Source organism: Erinaceus europaeus, chromosome 1 (genome assembly GCF_950295315.1).
Source record: "Erinaceus europaeus chromosome 1, mEriEur2.1, whole genome shotgun sequence".
In the NCBI taxonomy this organism is placed as follows: Eukaryota; Metazoa; Chordata; class Mammalia; order Eulipotyphla; family Erinaceidae; genus Erinaceus; species Erinaceus europaeus.
In genome coordinates, this window is record NC_080162.1 from 2,709,773 (window position 1) to 2,715,772 (window position 6,000).

Here is a 6,000-nt window from a genome sequence, read left to right on the forward strand (position 1 = left end):
TCCTCTCTCCATTTCTCTCAGTCCTATCCAACAACAACGACATCAATAATGACTACAACAATAGAACAGCAAGGGGAACAAAAGGGAGTAAATAAATAAATATTTTTTAAAAATTTTTTAAAATTGAGTAGCTCGGGGCAGGGTGGTGGTGCACCTCGTTGAGTGCACACATTACAATGCACAAGGACCCAGGTTCAAGTCCCCAGTCCCCACCTGCATAAGGTAAGCTTCACAAGTGGTGAATCAGGGCTGCAGGTGTCTATCTTTCACCCTCTCTATCACCCCATTGCCTCTCAATTTCTGGCTGTCACTATCCAATCAATCAATAAATAAAGATAATAATACTTAAAAATGAATAGCTCTGGGGCCAGGCGGTGGCACATGTGGATAAGCACACATATTACAGTGTACAGGACCTGGGTTCAAGTCCCCGGTCCCCACCTGCAGGGGGAAAGCTTCATGAGTGGTGAAGCACAGGGCTGCAGGTGTCTGTCTCTCTCCTTATCTCCCCCTTCTTCCCAATTTCTCTTTATCTCTACCCAATAATAAATAAATAAAAATATTTTTTAAAAATGAATAACTCTTTTTTTCTTTTCAAGAATAAGATCAATTGATTTGTTCTGATTACTAAGTCATTTCTAAAGAAAATTAAGAAAGAAAAATGAATCTATTCAGTAATGATCCTGATGTTTTATATAATGTTCTGTCTAATTGAAGACAATATTAATGAATTCTGAGGCATATGTTATGTGGTGTGTGAGAGTCTCACTGTCAGATTAAAAACAGCATCAAGCTAGCTTGGTTATGATTTTGTTGAGGCTGCTCATTCGCTATTTAGGGGTTTTCTAGTTTTTTTATATTTTATTTTATGAGTGATTTAATAATAATTGACAAGATTGTGGGATAAGAGGGGTACAATTCCATATAATTCCTACCACCAGAGTTCCCTGTCCCATCCCCTCCACTGGAATCTTCCCTATTCTTTATCCCTCTGGGAGCCTGGACCAAAGATCTTTTTTTTTAAATATTTATTTATTCCCTTTTGTCACCCTTGTTGTTTTATTGTTGTGGTTATTATTATTGTTGTTGTCATTGTTGGATAGGACAGAGAGAATTGGAGAGAGGAGGGGAAGACAGAGAGGGGGAGAGAAAGATAGACACCTGCAGACCTGCTTCACCGCCTGTGAAGCGACTCCCCTTGCAGGTGGGGAGCCGGGATCCTTACTCCAGTCCTTGCGCTTTACACCACTTGTGTTTAACCACTGTGCTACAGCCTGACTCCCTGGACCAAAGATCTTTATGGGGAGCAGAAGGTGGAGTTCTGGCTTCTGTCATTGCTTCTCTACTGGACATGGGTGTTGGCAGGTGGATCCACACCCCCAGCTTGTCTCTGTCTGTCCCTAGTGGGACAGGGATCTGGGGAGGGGAGGTCCCAGGACATATTGGTGAAGGTGTCTGCCCAGGGAAGTCAGGTTGGAGTCATGGTAGCATCTGCAGCTCGGTGTCGCCTGCTCTGTTCTCCTTTGTCATTTTTAGCAGCCTTTTGCCAATGTATAGATGGCTTATAATGTTCTACTGTGGTTTCTCTTCATGCCTTTCTCTATAGTTTCTCTCCTACTGGCCTGGAGATGCTGCTGTCACCTGGAATTCCCAGGTTCAGGGTGGCCTTTCCTATGGAGAGTAGGCCAGGTGTTGTCCTCAAGCCACCATCTTGACTCTGCCCCTACCCCCTTTTGAATGCGTATCTCCCTCTCTGTGATGAGACCATCAGGAAAAGAGGCCAGCCGGCACTCTGCACTTTTAGCTTGAAGTTCCCCTTTGCTAGGCCTACAAGGGCATGGGACAATCTTCCCTCTGCTGTGTTTACTCCACCCAAGTCTCACTAGACTTTATGCCTCCATCTAGTATCACTTCCCCAGCCTCCAGGAGCAGCTCCTTCACCCTCGGACAGCCGACACAGGATTTTCCTCCACAGATGAAGAAGCTATCTCAGCTAAATGGAAATATAGGATCCTGGGTTGGCTACTGGAAGAACAAGTGAACAGGATATACTGGAAGCCCTGCTCAGCTCTGGCTGATGGTGGTGTGGGAATTGAACCTGGAGCTTTACAGTCTCAGGCCTGAGAGTCTTTGCAGAGCCATTATGCTGCCTACCCCCACTCAGGTCACTATATATATATATATATATATATATATATATATATATATATATATATATGTACATACACATATATATATTTTTTTTTTCTCCAGGGTTATTGCTGAGGCTCAATGCCAGCTCTACAAATCCACTGTTTCTGGTGGCCATTTCTTCCATTTTATTGGATAAGACAGAAAGAAACCGAGAGAGCAGGGGAAGACAGAGAGGGAGAGAGAGACACCTGCAGACCTGCTTCACCACTTGTGAAAGGACACTCCTGCAAGTGGGGAGCTGGGGGCTCGAACCGGGATCTTTGTAGGGGTCCTTGCACTTAACCCTGTGTGCCACCCAGTCCAGTATATACATACATACATGTATTTAAGATTTATTTGCTTTAATTGCACACACAGAGAGACCGGAGCACTTCTAAGCTCTGGCTTATGGTGGTGCCGAGGATTGAACCTGAGACCTTGACACCTCGCACTTGAAGAAAGTCTCCTGCTAGCTACTGTACTCTCTCCTCCCTCCGTGAATTCTGCATCTCTTATGCGCATTTCCTAGTTCTGATATTGTTCTTTGGCTGTGTGATTTACTCATTTAGGATAGTCACATGAATAATATTCATAGGATCTAACGTGTTAACACCACTCCCCAAACTCTAGAATTGTTTCAAAATATATAAAAGGTAAGTGAATTGATTCTTTTAACTTAACTTTATTTATTGGCTAGAGACAGCCAGAAACAGAAAGCAAGAGGGATATATATAGAGAGAGAAACAGAGACACCTGCCTCACTGCTCATGACATTTCCCCGTGAAGGTGCTGGCAGGAGCCTAGGTCCCCGCGGTGGTACTGGGCATGTTCAAGCAGGTGCACTGCCACCCAGCCTCCAGAACAACCATTTTCTTGCCCACCATTCTGTGGCATGGTTAGAAAGCTGTGGTGGGCTCTCCTCTCCTCTCCTCTCCTCTCCTCTCCCGGATCAACTAGGAATACCAAAGGAGACCACCCGGGACCGAAACAAGACAGGACTAGAATGACCACAGGAACCCAGTAAATCACCGGTGAGTACAAACACATGTGGCTGGTGACAGAGAGGAGAGAGGAGCCTAAGGAGAGATTAAGTTCAGCAGTTTATCTGTTGATAACAGTTCAGCGGTTTATCTGTTGAGACACCACCTCCAGTCTGCTCCACCAACAAGGGGACAGCTGAAGGGAGGAGAGGACTCCCCAGAGACTCACCAAGTGCAACTCTGAGTCTCCATTGCTACTACCCTCAGAATCTGGAGCAGTGACAGGGAGGGACACCAGGGGACAGAGATCTAACCAGGAAACTCAGGAGAAGATCTATACCTCGATGGCATAGCTGAGAGGCTGTGAAAGTCTCTTTGCATAACCACTGGATTATCTCTGCCACACCCTGCCTTATCTCTTGGTCAGGAGTCAGTGATTAAGCTAAGAAGCCTATTGATAGTTTAAAAGCCCTCAAGCTCCCATAACCTACAGGGAAGAAAAAAAAAAAAGAGGCTTTTAAACCACTGAGCTCCAGCTCAGGGATTGAAATAACTGTTAACTTCCACCACTGTGAACCCTTTAATTAACTTACTTAGACACAACTCAATCCAGGCAATAGTGATCAACAATTTGAAAAGTACTGATAAAGGGAACTCATAACATAATATACAAAATGGTTAAAACAACAATAAAAAATATTGGAGACTCGAACCAGGACAAGAGTCCAGCTAAAAGTCCTCCAGAGGGTGAAGCACAAAATAACGAGTTCAACATCCAAACATTAGCTAAGGAAATAATAACAGGAGTGAGTAAAGAATTAGAAAAAATTGTAATCAGAAATACAGGAACAACAAATGAGACTATGGAAGAAAATACTAATTATTTCATGGTTATTAGAGAGCTGAAAGCCGAAATCGCTGAGCTAAGAATGCAACTAGTTGAACAAGCTAAAACAGTATCAGAGCAGGGCAAGAAAACAGATGAACTCCAGAAAACAGTAGAGGGCAGAGAGAATAGAATCTATGAGGCTGAAGACAGAATTAGCAAGATTGAGGATGAATTAGAGACAACTAAAAAAGAAGTAAGAGATCTCAAAAAGAGATTAAGAGATGCTGAAAACAACAACAGAGTCTTATGGGATGACTTCAAAAGAAACAATATACGCATTATTGGCATACCAGAGGAAGAAAGAGAAGGAGAGGAAGAAAGCATTTTCCAGGCCATAATAGCTGAAAATTTCTCTAGTCTAGACAACATCAAAGACATAAATATTCAAGAAGCCCAGAGGGTCCCAAACAGAATTAACCCAGACCTAAAGACACCAAGACATGTCATACTTAAATGGAAGGGAATAAGGATAAAAAAAGGATCCTGAAGGCTGCAAGAGAAAAAACAAAGAGTCACCTACAAAGGAAAACCCATAAGATTAGCAGCAGACTTCTCCATACAAACACTACAGGCCAGAAGAGAATGGCAAGATATCTATCGAGTGCTCAGTGAGGAAGGCTTTCAGCCAAGAATACTATATCCTGCTAGACTGTCATTCAGACTAGATGGAGGCATCAAAACCTTCTCAGACAAGCAACAGTTGAAGGAATCAACCATCACCAAGCCTGCCCTGAAAGAAGTTCTGAAAGGTCTCCTATAAACAACCAGACCACCACAAATAGGACATATATCAAAACACTCTAAAACTCTACAAGAATGGCGTTAAAATATCTTCAGTCTTTGATATAAATAAATGTCAATGGCATGAATTCACCTATTAAAAGACACAGAGTAGGAAGATGGATCAGAAAACACAACCCAATAGTATGCTGTCTACAGGAAACCCACCTAACTCAACAAGACAAACACAGACTTAAAGTGAAAGGATGGAAAACTATCATACAAGCCAATGGCCCACAAAAAAGGGCAGGAGCAGCTATTCTCATATCTGACACGATAGACTTTAAAATAGATACGATTAAAAAAGATAGGAATGGACACTACTTAATGCTCAGAGGATCAGTCAATCAAGAAGACTTAACAATTATTAACAGTAACACAATCATAGTAGGGGACTTCAACACCCCACTCTCTCAACTTGACAGATCATCCAGGCAGAAAATCAATAAAGACATAAGGGAGCTAAATGAAGAGATAGATAAACTAGAACTACTGGACATTTTCAGAGTCATTCATCCCAAGAAACTGGAATACACATTTTACTCAAGTCGACATGGGTCATTCTCAAGGATAGACCATATGTTAGGCCACAAAGACAGCATCAGCAAATTCAAGAGCACTGAAATCATCCCAAGCATCTTTTCAGACCACAGTGGAATTAAACTTAACACTTAACAATCAACAAAAGATTAGTAATAGTCCCAAAATGTGGAGGCTCAACAGTACACTTCTTAACAGCCTCTGGGTCTAAGAGGAAATCAAGGAAGAAATCAAAATGTTTCGAGACTTCAATGAAAATGGTGACTTCACCGTTTTCAGCCGATCTTGGATGGACCTTGAAAAAATCATGTTGAGTGAAATAAGTCAGAAACAGAAGGATGAATATGGGATGATCTCACTCTCAGGCAGATGTTGAAAAACAAGATCAGAAAAGAAAACACAAGTAGAACCTGAAATGGAATTGACGTATTGCACCAAAGTAAAAGACTCTGGGGTGGGTGGGTGGGGAGAATACAGGTCCATGAAGGATGATAAATGACATAGTGGGGGTTGTATTGTTAAATGGGAAACTGGGGAATGTTATGCATGTACAAACTATTGTATTTACTGTTGAATGTAAAACATTAATTCCCCAATAAAGAAATAAATTTAAAAAAAAAGAAAGAAAGCTGTGGTGGG